At 48.8% G+C, this 14,357-nt stretch overlaps 1 long non-coding RNA gene across 1 annotated transcript; it reads left to right on the forward strand.

Annotated features, from left to right (window-relative positions):
• Positions 1-391: 391 nt before the first annotated feature.
• LOC115087647 lies at positions 392-13,572 on the forward strand. The gene is made up of 4 exons (XR_003855632.1): positions 392-547; positions 5,571-5,625; positions 7,397-7,495; positions 13,441-13,572. It is a non-coding gene; the product is annotated as an uncharacterized LOC115087647 (long non-coding RNA).
• Positions 13,573-14,357: the final 785 nt, after the last annotated feature.

Here is a 14,357-nt window from a genome sequence, read left to right on the forward strand (position 1 = left end):
TACAGAAAACCCTAAAAGTAATGGATAGGGGGCGAGAACCTTCAGCGGCATCAGGTCCCTGCCCCGTTACCTTCCTCATCCTGCCCCAGGCTGCGCGTGCAGAAGGAGGGGCTGGCGGGGCGGTTTTCTCAAAAGTAACTGCAATCTGTCTCCACTGCTGCCCGAAGCAGTCCCGCCCTCCCATCAGCCACTGGGGAGGGGGGGGGGGTCGCCGTTCCCGTGCCCCCTCTCCAACGGCCCCCAGGGCCCTGACGGTGCTGCACGCGCGCGCCCCCAATCCAACCTTACCGAGGGAGGGGGGGGGTGTGTGACGTTGACAGGCGCGCGCTCGAGTTACCGCGCGATGACGCTAAGGCGCCTGCGCGCCGTGTGCCCCGCCCTCCCTTGCGTCTAGGCTTCGCATTCCGGGCTCAACCGTCGGCCCTCGCGGCAGCGTGCATCACGTGGCTCCGCGTTCCCAGAGTTCCCTGCGGCGGCGGTGGTGCCCTGCGTTCTGAGCTCGCGGAGCAGGATGGTTCCGCCCGTGCGTGTGTCGCCTCTTATCAAGGTAAGAGCCGGGCGCGAGGAGGGGTGGAGAGAGTCGTCCCGGCGGGGCCACGCTGCACCCCCCCCCCCTCCGGTCTCTCTGTCCGCCGGGGCCTCGCCCCAGTCCTTGCCGGTGAAGGTGACCTGGGCCGGCGCGGCTGGAGGAAAGAGCAGTGCTTTATGCCCGCGCACCTCTCGCTACTGCCCTGCCTCTCTCTCTCTATTCATGTTCGCGCAGCGCCGCGCCCTTTGATCTTGGGCGAGTCGGGTGCTCTCTGAATGTGATCCGCTTTGAAGGGCAGAATATAAATAAAGAAGGTGGCAGCCTTCATGCACACAGGGCCCGGTGTAATAAGGTTTTACCCGCAGCTTTGTGCAGATCTTACCCCCGGGCAGGAAGGACTTCTGCATGCCCTGGCCTGTTCAGCGCCCTCCCATGAGACTGAAGGCATTGGCTCTTACCCCCCCCCGGTGCAGGGGGTGCACGGGCTGGAAATCTGATTCCTGCTCAGAAAGTTTCTAGCGGTAGTGTCAGTCCATGGGCAGAAGCTGGAGTTCCTGGGCTTGGAATTTCTGTACAGAAGAACATGATTTGCACACACAGCATGTTTTCTGGCCATAAATACAATTTCTTAAAACTGGCAATTTAACCCCCAGACGGAGGTGGCACAAAGTTCTGGGGCTAGTGTTAGTCTCTGGGACTGAAGAGGGAGTTCATGGTTCTGGGGGTTCTGTACTTGGAATTAACTTACATAAACTACAATTTATGCATAAATCATGTTTTATGCACAGAAAACATGTTTCCTCTTACATTTTCAGATTAACATGTTTTTTAACTCATACATTTGCTTCCCATTAGCTTATGCCAGTGGCAGTTAATTCTTATTTTAGCATGTGAATAAAGAAAATCTGTGCTAAAGTTCAACACACATTTTTGACGGGCATCTTATTACTTGTGTCATAAGTAGACTCTTTCCCATAGGGTATCAAGCAGTCTGTTTAGCAGGATCGGCCCTTGATCTTTGTGACCTGTGCAGCCACACAGAACACCATGGTCAAGGATTCGGCTGTCCCCTCCCTCCCACACCTTTCCATGATATGATGCATGTAAATAGGAGACTCAAGAATGCTGTGCAGGAGCTAGAGGCCATTGTCTGTTCTGTATGTGAAAGATCAACCTGCAGGGAGGAGGGGAGACCAGAGAAGGGGATGCTGCTGGACAGCAAAAGGGTGCTAGGGGGAGAGAGAGCAAGGGATGTTGGGTTTTAGGGGAAAGGGCAGAGGGGGTACTGTGCTAGACAGAGTGAGGGAAATGTGTGTGTGTGTGTGTGTCTGGGGAGAGAGGGGGAAAGAGATGAGTATGTTGTGCTAGTGCCACCACTGAAGGAGTTTGTACTGTGCCAGAGCCTCTGCCAAGCTGTGGTGAGGGGAGGTGGGAGAAGGGTGCCGGTTTCAGCTTTTCAGAGAGCACAAGCTTTGGGGGAAGGAGTAGGTTCCACCACTGAATCAATGGCATTGAGTTAAATCACTTCCCTGCCAGCAGCAGATACACACAGACTGTGAGAACAGATATGGACTGCAGAGCCCCTCTAACCTGCACAGTATGCTTCCATTTGCAGTGTCACAGACTCCCCTTCATCTCTAGCATTGCCCTCCCGAAAGAAATGAGGGATGACCCCTTCATTTCTTTCAGGAGTCATCCCTCATAGCTTATCCCAGGCTTTACCCCTCACTCCCCCACAGCTAAGGATCCTCTGTGCTTATCCCAGGCTTTACCCCTCACTCCCCCACAGCTAAGGATCCTCTGTGCTTATTCCAAGCTTTACCTCTCACTCCCTCACAGCTAAGGATCCTCTGTGCTTATCCCAGGCTTTACCTCTCACTCCCTCACAGCTAAGGATCCTCTGTGCTTATCCCAGGCTTTACCCCTCACTCCCTCACAGCTAAGGATCCTCTGTGCTTATCCCAGGCTTTACCTCTCACTCCCTCACAGCTAAGGATCCTCTGTGCTTATCCCAGGCTTTACCCCTCACTCCCTCACAGCTAAGGATCCTCTGTGCTTATCCCAGGCTTTACCCCTCACTCCCTCACAGCTAAGGATCCTCTGTGCTTATTCCAAGCTTTACCTCTCACTCCCTCACAGCTAAGGATCCTCTGTGCTTATCCCAGGCTTTACCTCTCACTCCCTCACAGCTAAGGATCCTCTGTGCTTATCCCAGGCTTTACCCCTCACTCCCTCACAGCTAAGGATCCTCTGTGCTTATCCCAGGCTTTACCCCTCACTCCCCCCACAGCTAAGGATCCTCTGTGCTTATCCCAGGCTTTACCTCTCACTCCCCCACAGCTAAGGATCCTCTGTGCTTATCCCAGGCTTTACCCCTCACTCCCTCACAGCTTAGGATCCTCTGTGCTTATCCCAGGCTTTACCCCTCACTCCCCCCACAGCTAAGGATCCTCTGTGCTTATCCCAGGCTTTACCTCTCACTCCCCCCACAGCTAAGGATCCTCTGTGCTTATCCCAGGCTTTACCTCTCACTCCCCCCACAGCTAAGGATCCTCTGTGCTTATCCCAGGCTTTACCTCTCACTCCCCCCACAGCTAAGGATCCTCTGTGCTTATCCCAGGCTTTACCTCTCACTCCCCCACAGCTAAGGATCCTCTGTGCTTATCCCAGGCTTTACCCCTCACTCCCCCCACAGCTAAGGATCCTCTGTGCTTATCCCAGGCTTTACCTCTCACTCCCCCCACAGCTAAGGATCCTCTGTGCTTATCCCAGGCTTTACCTCTCACTCCCCCACAGCTAAGGATCCTCTGTGCTTATCCCAGGCTTTACCCCTCACTCCCTCACAGCTTAGGATCCTCTGTGCTTATCCCAGGCTTTACCCCTCACTCCCCCCACAGCTAAGGATCCTCTGTGCTTATCCCAGGCTTTACCTCTCACTCCCCCCACAGCTAAGGATCCTCTGTGCTTATCCCAGGCTTTACCTCTCACTCCCCCACAGCTAAGGATCCTCTGTGCTTATCCCAGGCTTTACCCCTCACTCCCCCACAGCTAAGGATCCTCTGTGCTTATCCCAGGCTTTACCTCTCACTCTCCACAGCTAAGGATCCTCTGTGCTTATCCCAGGCTTTACCTCTCACTCCCTCACAGCTAAGGATCCTCTGTGCTTATCCCAGGCTTTACCTCTCACTCCCTCACAGCTAAGGATCCTCTGTGCTTATCCCAGGCTTTACCTCTCACTCCCTCACAGCTAAGGATCCTCTGTGCTTATCCCAGGCTTTACCTCTCACTCCCTCACAGCTAAGGATCCTCTGTGCTTATCCCAGGCTTTACCTCTCACTCCCCCACAGCTAAGGATCCTCTGTGCTTATCCCAGGCTTTACCTCTCACTCCCCCACAGCTAAGGATCCTCTGTGCTTATCCCAGGCTTTACCCCTCACTCTCTCACAGCTAAGGATCCTCTGTGCTTATCCCAGGCTTTACCTCTCACTCCCTCACAGCTAAGGATCCTCTGTGCTTATCCCAGGCTTTACCTCTCACTCCCCCACAGCTAAGGATCCTCTGTGCTTATCCCAAGCTTACTTGGATTCTGTTTTTGTATTTGCCTTCAGCACCTTCAAGAGGGCTGTTCCATGTATCTACTATTCTTTATGTAAAGAAATAGTTAAGCCTGAGTGTGTGTAGGTCATTGGTGGGACCTCATGTACAGTATTGTTCCCAATTTTTAGTCTGCACCGCTGAAGGAATCTGGACAGAGTGGAGGTGATCCAGAGAAGGTTCTGCACATAAACTCCTATAAAATGAGACTTAAGTATCTCAATATGTAAACCCTAGAGGAGAGGCAGGGGGTTGTGGTAGACATTCAAATACCCGAAAGGTATTAATGCACAGGAAACAAACCTTTTTCAGAGGGAAGGAAGTTCCAGAAGAAGAGACCACAGCATGTCGCTCGGCGTGGGCACACTTAGGAAATGTTTCTTCATAGAAAGTTCGGTGGATGCATGGAATGGCTTCTCGGGGAAGGTGGTGGAGACCAAAACAGTGAGAGAATTGAAGAAAACCAGGGATAAGCATAGAGGATTCCTGGGGTCCACAGCACCGCAGCAGGAATGAAATTGGGCAGGCTAGGTGGATCTTAGGATGCTTACCTGCTGTCGTTGAGCCCAATTTTCTAGCACAGCGCTTACTTTGTACGTTGCAGGCTTAACGTGTGTAAGTCCACCTCGAAAGTTAGTTGGTCTGCATGAATCCTTGTGCCGTAAACGTGAACATTTTGCCTGCATGGGGGTAAATACATTTATGTGCATACTTTTGTAGCAAACACACCCACACGGGTTCCTGTGAAATTGTTTCTGTGCGAACGTCTACTGCTTTAGAAAATTCACTCCAGTGTATGCATTTGTTTCCAGTCTTCTCCCTTCTTCTGTTTCCTTGTTGATACTGCGATTCTTAAAGGACTGCTGTCCAGCTCGGCAGTGCACGTCGTCATTTATTGTACACTTTTCCATCAGGAGCTAAAAGAGAACAGAAATACACAAAATGTGGTATAGGAAAGTAGCATTAATAGGATTTGTCTGAAGGTAAGGCCTGAGGTATGGGATAGCTGTGCGGTCACGGGGCAGGGCTGGGTTAGCAGAGGTTGGGCATGCACAGCAAATGAGGTGTCCAGAGCAGCACAGGAGCAAAGAAGCATTGCTTTACACTCTCATTTAAGCAGAGACACAAACCTTAAGTGGTGCCTTGGATTGGGAAGGCCGTGTCATACGGCTATGTTTTTAGTAGTTTTCTGAAAGCAAGCATGTTTGTTCCTATTCTGATGTTGCAGGAGAGGGAGGGAGCCGCACCTGAGAAGGATCTGCCTTTGGTGCGGTCCAGGTGAGAGAGTCCTTAAGTGGTAGCGGCATCGGATGCGCTTGCGGGGGTGACCTGAGAGGGCAGGAAAAGCCGAAAGCTCTGACTGTTGCATCCACCTGGCCCTGTCTGGGTGAGACTAATAGAAAGGGGTTTTCCTCATTTTAAATTGTGCTTTGTTTTTCCTTGGTAGGTTAGCAGGTACTCGGCGCTGCTGCTTGGCATGATCTATGGCAAGAAAAGATACGGTAAGAGGACTGCACCTGTTCTGCAATGAAAAGTTTCTACCCCATATCCTCTCCCACGTGTTTTACTGTCACTAGTGTAAGAAAAACCCCGGGGGGGCTTCCTTAAAGTGCAGCCAGCTTAATCTGTTTTCCTTTCTGTCGCACTAAGTAGCGGCACTGGCAGTGTGGGAGGGCTTATAAACGTTAAAAGACATTGCCACGGTACGTTATGCATCCTTTGTGGTGTTAAGGAGAGGAGGCCGTCCCTTTGTGTGCCGGGCATGGGGTGGACGGACGGGAGGCACAGAGGTTCAGAATATATTTCAGATTAATCTTTGCAGTCTTGTTCCAGAGCATTCAGCAGAGCAGCGCCTGAAACCCGGGACACGCCGTGCATTTTCCTTTTACTAAGATGTTTTTCATGGCTAATACTGATAAGCGCACGCGTCCTCTCTCTCTCTTGGTCTCTTGTAACTGAAAATGTTACCCTTTAGCAGGGGTTACAAAATATCAAAATAAAACCTGTTTAGGAGTTAGGGAAGTTGCTTTTGTTTTTATGCTGTCTTGTTTTTTTCTGTGCATACTGTGATTTTTTTTTTTTTTTTTAATTTTTCTTTTTTGGGAAATGTTTTCAAACATGTTCCCTCCCTGTCCACTTCTTCCTTCTGTCACTCTCCCCCCAGCCATTATTCTCCTTGCCCCTTTGTGTTTATGGGGCAGAGGGTAACCCCAATCTATGGTCCCAGGCCAGTGGTGGTGGCGCTGCTCCTCATTATTGGGCCCCCGGCCGGCCTCGTTGGTCTTGGTATCATCTCGGCCAGGTCAGCCATATCGCTTCTCAGGCCTGAGCTGGTGCCGGTGACAGCTCTCCCTCGGCACACTGCTGCACAGGAATTTCCCAGCCCTGCTTTGAAGGTTTGCAAGCTTCTTCCTGCTGCTTCGATGCAGAACCTGCACCCACACACCTGTGCAAGTAGCTGTCTTTGGAAGAGCGTTATAAATTATATCGCTCGGTGCTTTCCGCTTCGTGCATACTGTTTAAGGCTGCTTCTGCTGTAACAACCAGCTGCAAGCAGCTTAAGCACAGAACGTGATCTGCAGGATAGCAAGCCCCTCTCAGATAGAGAACTGCAGGCGAGAAAGTCACCAGGTATTAAGTGTCACTTCTCCAGCAGTTAGTTGAATACTGCAGAGTAGAGTTCTACCCCCTTCCAATCTGCTGCAACGAGGCAATCTCTGCTATTGGTCTTTGCCAGCTGGGGTGATGCCTTGCAGAAGATGGCATAGTAACAATTCCCTGTACGGACCCGGATCAGTCCAGACTCCTGGGTTGTTTTGCCTCCCCTCCAGCAGATGGAGACAGAGACGTTTTGGCGGACTCCGTCCTATACCCCGAGGTGCCACCTACAGTCTGCCAGTATTTCTCTGCAGAAGGGCATTCAGGTTTCAGGTGGTCAGTTTGAATAAATTCAGAAGTAGTCTCCTGCAGAGGTGCCTTGTAGTAGGAAATCTGTGATTCTAAATGTGAATTTCAGTTTTTATTGATTAATCAGTTATGCATCATCAAACTGCACTACGGATTTCCAGCATTCTTAAACCAATGAGTCGCATGTTAAGTGTCCGTAAAGGCAAAATGTCACCCCTGTACCTTACCCTGCCCTTTCATTGCTGACACCCTAATGCAAGAAGGTGCAGATGTTTTGGGAATGCTCAGCGGGACCTCTGGTTTATAAGGTGTCAGATCCCTGGGAAGGATTCTGCTCATTTTCTTCTTCTTCTTTATGAATTGCAGACCACCTGAAGCCCAAAGCTGCAGAGGAAAGGCGAATAGAAGAGGAGGAGAAAAAGAAAAGGGAGGAGTTAGAGCGCATAGCAAAAGAGCTGGCAGCAGGTATGCACCGTCCTTAGCAGCGGGGCCCTGTGCTCCTTCTGAATGCGAAGCATCCGATAAAAAGCCGCGTCTGAAACTCCCTACCCTGAGAGTTGTGAGGAGTGGAAGAATCCTGCTCGCCCTGAGAGCTGAACCTGGATTCCTGCCGCAGCAAATAGGAGGCGGCCCATGAAGGAGAGAGAGCACTGCTGCAGCCTGGTTCAGTAAGGAGCAGAGCTGTCCACTAAAGGTCCAGTCAGAAAGCTAGGAGGGGGAGGAAGCAAAAAAAAGGAAAATCTAACTGGAAAGATAAAAACCAGATTTTCCCTCTCTCCTAAAACCTGTCTGGCATGAAATATTTGATGCATTTTTCCACCCCTGCCTAGTGTGTCTGTGTGTGTGAGATTTTATTCTGCGTGGCCTCTTGGTTCCTTTCCCAGCAGGCCAGGCTGCAGTTCAGCAGGTTCCTCCACATCCTGCTTTTTCTGGTTTTGTTGTTTTGAATTGCTGAGGACCGAGAAGCGTGTGCCGTTTTGAAAGCTCGCTCTAAGCCACTCTTGTACGCTCAGGTGAAGCTTGCTCCCCAGAGCTGAACACGTGTGGAATAAGTGACAGGAGGTCTGGCTTCACGAGTCACGGCAGTAGTGCAGAGAGAGAGTGGCTTTATAAAGTGCCGTCCTGCTCATGCCCCGTGAGTGAGCTCTGCCGAGGATCCCTCCGTAGGCCGGGAGGTGCTCATTCAGATGTTTAAGTGAGTTTCTGAGGCCAGATACCCGAGCTGCATGTCACGGTGATGTGGGTCTTGGGTCAGCACCAGCAAGTCCAGCCAGCCAGTGGCTCCTCAGAATAATTGCTTAATCTTCCTACTTACGGCGCCCGGTTTAGCAGCTTCTCCCTATGTTCAGACTGGTTTCTGTACCTTCATAAGAACATAAGAAATTGCCAAGCTGGGTCAGACCAAGGGTCCATCAAGCCCAGCATCCTGTTTCCAACAGTGGCCAAACCAGGCCACAAGAACCTGGCAAGTACCCAAACACTAAGAAGATCCCATGCTACTGATGCAATTAATAGCAGTGGCTATTCCCTAAGTAAACTTGATTAATAGCCATTAATGGACTTCTCCTCCAAGAACTTATCCTTCAGAGATTTTAAGTTTTTTAATTTCCCTTCTCGGCACTTAGCAAAGTATCGGGGTTGCCATTAGTCCTGGTGATCACGGGGAAGGAAGTCAGCGAGCCGGCTGCGGGTGAGACGTCCTTACTGGGTCCCGCTTTCATCAGCCTCGCTGCGCTGATAGAGGACTGCTTGCAGCCATAGAATTGCAGTGGCAGCCTTTGCGGTTCTCTGGGATTTTCTCTGGGTTTTTGTAAACGTGCTTTTGGGGGGATTGTATTGGGCTTCCCACTCGATTTGGTTCTGTTTTCGTTTTGTTGTGTATCGAGAGTAAGACTTTAACCTCTGAAGGGGCTCTGGCTAAACTTATGGATGGGACCCCCTCCCCTCTTGCTTTCTTCACATTTGGATTTTAGGTAACTTGCCTTTGCAGGTCCAGGCTCAAGGGGTGTTACATGCAGGTGCAGTAGGAATTCCCTGCCCCAGAGCTCTTATTTACTAAACGTTTTCTCCCATTCTGGGTCTGAGTTTGTACCTGAGTCAAAAGGTCAAGTAACTTTTAAAGTCAGCATGGCTTTATCCAGGGCAAGTCTTGCCTCACAAATCTGCTTCACTTCTTTGAAGGAGTTACAAACATGTGGATAAAGGTGAACCGGTAGATACAGTATACTTGGATTTTCAGAAGGCGTTTGACAAAGTTCCTCATGAGAGGCTTCTAGGAAAAGTAAAAAGTCATGGGATAGGTGGCGATGTCCTTTTGTGGATTGCAAACTGGCTAAAAGACAGGAAACAGAGAGTAGGATTAAATGGGCAATTTTCTCAGTGGAAGGGAGTGGACAGTGGAGTGCCTCAGGGATCCGTATTGGGACCCTTACTGTTCAATATATTTATAAATGATCTGGAAATAAATACGAGTGAGGTAATCAAATTTGCAGATGATACAAAATTGTTCAGAGTAGTTAAATCACAAGCAGCCTGTGATAAATTGCAGGAAGACCTTGTGAGACTGGAACATTGGGCATCCAAATGGCAGATGAAATTTAATGTGGATAAGTGCAAGGTGATGCATATAGAGAAAAATAACCCATGCTATAATTACACAATGTTGGGTTCCATATTAGGTGCTACAACCCAAGAAAGAGATCTAGGCATCATAGTGGATAACACATTGAAATTGTCGGTGCAGTGTGCTGTGGTAGTCAAAAAAGCAAACAGAATGTTGGGAATTATTAGAAAGGGAATGGTGAATAAAATAGAAAATGTCATAATGCCTCTGTATCGCTCCATGGTGAGACCGCACCTTGAATACTGTGTACAATTCTGGTCGCCGCATCTCAAAAAAAGATATAATTGCGATGGAGAAGGTACAGAGAAGGGCGACCAAAATGATAAAGGGGATGGAACAGCTCCCCTATGAGGAAAGGCTGAAGAGGTTAGGACTTTTCAGCTTGGAGAAGAGACGGCTGAGGGGGGATAAGATAGAGGTGTTTAAAATCATGAGAGGTCTAGAACGGGTAGATGTGAATCGGTTATTTACTCTTTCGGATAGTAGAAAGACTAGGAGGCACTCCATGAAGTTAGCATGGGGCACATTTAAAACTAATCGGAGAAAGTTCTTTTTTACTCAACGCACAATTAAACTCTGGAATTTGTTGCCAGAGGATGTGGTTAGTGCAGTTAGTATAGCTGTGTTTAAAAAAGGATTGGATAAGTTCTTGGAGGAGAAGTCCATTACCTGCTATTAAGTTCACTTAGAGAATAGCCACTGCCGTTAGCAATGGTTACATGGAATAGACTTAGTTTTTGGGTACTTGCCAGGTTCTTATGGCCTGGATTGGCCACTGTTGGAAACAGGATGCTGGGCTTGATGGACCCTTGGTCTGACCCAGTATGGCATTTTCTTATGTTCTTATGTTCTTAACTTGCCCAAGGTCACAAGAAGCATCAGTTGGGGGGAGGAGAAATTTGAATCCTGGCTTCCCTGGTTCTTCAGTTCTCTGTTTGAAGCCCTCGGCTGGTGTTGAGCACCACTCTCTCTCCCTTGCTTTCCTGGCCCCAGCACTCTCCTTCCCCCCCCCCCCCCCCCCCCCCCATTAATCTGCTGCAGCTTTCCTCCTCTGTGCTAGCTGACATGGGAAGGCAGCCGCACACACTGCCACTTCCAGGCCCCTGTAGGCCAACACAAGCCACCTCTACACTTCTTCCTATATGGGCCGATGCAAGCACATCTGCTAAGTTCTGCTGGGCCATGCAAGTGAGGTGCGAGACGTTTTTCCAGCCTGATAAAGGCTGGCATGAGCTTGGTGTAATGACCTTGCACTGTGAGTAGGACCCCAGTGCAAGGGTATTAAGCACCCTAGGCCACTGGTTCCCAGCCCGTCGGGTTTGCAGGATATCCACAGTGAATGTGTGAGAGAGATTTGCTTGCACTGTCTCCGTTGCGTGCAGATTTATTTCATGCGTCTCCTTTCAGTGCAGATATCCTGAAAAGCAGACTGGGTGTGGGGGTCTCCTAGGACAGGTTTGGGAACCACTGCTGTGGGTAAACATTCAGCCTTTTGCCTTGCAATTAACTTTTGAGCCCATAGGCTCCCCACCTTGAGGTTTTGGTAATTAAAATCCACAGTCGTCATGACCCAGCTAGCACCCATCCCAGAAGAGTCCTGTAAAAACACCCGTGGACATATTTTAAAATAAACCTTTTCATTCATATATATAATATGACACACACAATACAAATAACTTAAATTTAGTGTCTGGTTTGTATCATCTACGTAAAAAATACTTTGGTGGTTTTATAAGTTAAAAGCAATCTGTACTACATTAGTTGAAGGTAATGTCTGAAATAACTGAGCCGAGATGGAGGATGCTTCACCACAGGAAAATTCAAACTCTATTATCACCTCAGTAACAGTGACACAAACTCTTTTCACTCCACGTTTCAGGCCCCGCCGGGCTGGCCTCCGGTGGTGACTCGCAGCCTCCCTCTGCTATTAACCGCATCGGCCCACCGAGGGATGATCAATCCCTGATAGGCCATTCTGCCCTTGAGGAGAAGGGAAGCACAGCTGGGGCAAGGGGACGCCGGGCACCGCCACACACCGGTTCAGAATCGCTGACTCAGGGAATAGCCACTGCTATTAATTGCATCAGTGGCATGGGATCTTCTTAGTGTTTGGGTAATTGTCAGGTTCTTGTGGCCTGGTTTGGCCTCTGTTGGAAACAGGATGCTGGGCTTGATGGACCCTTGGTCTGACCCAGCAGGGCAAGTTCTGATGTTCACTCTCCCAGAACATCTCCAGCTATCTTCAGATTTATCTCGTTTTTAAAAGGAGTTGAAAATGTTCCTGTTTCGCAAGGCGTTTGCCTTGGTAGACTGATTTCTCTGGCTCAGTTCTCTTTGTGCTGTTTAGTGGTGCCTGATAAGCAGGTGGACATGGTGGTTGATGTTCGTATTTTTATTTTACGAATGTTTGATCTGTACCCTGATTTGATCCTTGCAGAATGTGGGTAAGAAATCCTTTTAAATAAACTGTTTAATCATATAAATGTTCACATTTTCTGGTGCAAACCCAGGGACCTGCTTGTTGGCCCACAGCTGGCTTCCCGGCCTTCGTGTTGGAGCAGGCTGGACTGTTGCTGGCCAGGCCAGGCAGCGTGTGGGCCTGCCTGGGGGGCGAGAAGGTTGGCCGTATATTTACATTGCAGTTTAAGCAGTTCACTTTCTATATGTACATCCTTACCTAAGGCCTAGCAGACTCTACTCTTTAAACCAATGCAACTGCACTGTTTCCTCGCTGACCAGATGAAGAGAGGAGAACTCTCAGAAGCTCCTCACGCGTGTATTAAGCGAGTCCCCTAAAAAGGTCTCATCCACCACTTTTCTTGGCCCTACTTGTTCCCAGTGTTTCATGTTTTACTTCTATTCTCTGATCAGATGTTTGATTTGAGTTGTTAGTCTGTCTGTCTTGGTGTTTTCTTTGCACTCTTGGCGTTTGCTATCCCGATACTTCTTGGCTAAGTAATCAGTGCAACACTATTAGTGAGCCACCTATGCTTACCTGTAATTGCTGTCCATTTTGGTTCCTCACAGCCCTCCCATTTTTTCTCTGTTGTTTTCTGTTCCTTGTTAATTGGATCAGAAAGGGACCTGAGGATAGCTGGGGCGGCGGGGGGAGAGTTGATCCTGGTGCACAGCTGTGGGTGTTTGCAGCGGACCTCTTCACACTGAGGACCTTGTGTAGAATGAGGAGTCTCGTTCTACAATCGGAAGGTGCTTTAAGCTTGTTTGTGAGATCAGTAAATCTGCAAGGCCTATTCCTACGAGGTCATTTCAAAGACCTTGAAGGAGTACATCCTGCATATCTAGATTAGATTGTAATTGAAATGTGCTGAGCCAGGGATTTGTTGTGATGAATACACTGACTGACTATCTAGTGCAGTGGTTCTCAACCCTGTCCTGGGAACCCCCCCAGCCAGTCGGGTTTTCAGGATATCCACAATGAATATGCATGAGAGAAAATTTGCATACACTGCCTCCATAACATGCACATTTTCTCTCATGCATATTCATTGTGGATATCCTGAAAACCCGACTGGCTGGGGGGGTTCCCAGGACAGGGTTGAGAACCACTGATCTAGTGGGTTTCTGACTCCTGTCACTGCAACCACAGTTTCCTGAATTTTGATAATTTGAGAAGGTTGAATTCTACTTGCCATAATCAGAAATGTAAACCCCACATGCCTTAGCAAGCTTGCCTAGCGAGGGGTAAATAGATACTGATACATATAATGTACGTTAAGTCGGTTGTCTTCTGGTTATGAGATTTTCATGCTTTTCTTTTTCCTTCTAGCTAACGAAGACACCATATTAAAATGAAAACGTCTGCCTCCTCGTGATGGACTGTTTATCTGTTTGGTTCTCCATCTGGTTTTTGCCATGTTTAATATATTGAGATTCAGATCAATAAAAGCCTGTAAGCAGCTCTTGTGGTTTTTCTCTCTCCTGTGACTGCAGTGAGCTGCACTACCCAGAGTAATAAGTTAGGGGTAAGGGGATCCTCAGGGCAGATTTTACAAGCTACTTTCCCGGGTAAAAGGGCTGTTTGATTGCCCATTCTCCGTGCAGCTAAGTGTGCGCACTTTGTTCTACCACATGCAGACTTACTTGCGTGGTGTGGAGATGATCCTGGAGGGAGGCAGCGATGCCGCAGCTGCAAATCTCTGTGGGTAATTTTTCAAAAATGTCTTTGCACCAGTGCTTTCCCTTCTAGCACTGGTGCAAAGACCGTGTGTAAAACTAGGTGGGCAGATATGAAAGCTGCCCCTTTAATCATTAAAATTGCAAAAAGGGCTTTAGCTGCGGGTCCCTCTTCCTGGAACATAATGCACGTAGAGTTGAAAATGTTCTCCTAGTAACGTCTCCTCTGAAAGTGCCTGTGCGGAGGCAGGGGAGCTTTCAGGCAGCCAGTTTTCACGGGTAAATCACTTTGTATTCATGGAAAATTCTCCTCTGAATGCTCTGAGGTGGTTATGAAGCAGTTCCCTGAAATTCCCATGCTCCAAACTGTCACAGGAGGAACCTCTCTGCCTAACATTTATGTTCTTGAAGCCCTGACTAAGAACACAGTGCAATTTTCTCTTTAAATTTCAAACAAAAGTTGGTGTATTAGGTTAATGCATGGTGCAATGTGTGGCTCCTAATTTAATATCCCAAGAAAATGTGGGAACGAGGGTAGTGATGATCATATTGCACACAGGTTTCCTTGTA

Source organism: Rhinatrema bivittatum, chromosome 1 (assembly GCF_901001135.1).
Source record: "Rhinatrema bivittatum chromosome 1, aRhiBiv1.1, whole genome shotgun sequence".
NCBI classification, from domain to species: Eukaryota; Metazoa; Chordata; class Amphibia; order Gymnophiona; family Rhinatrematidae; genus Rhinatrema; species Rhinatrema bivittatum.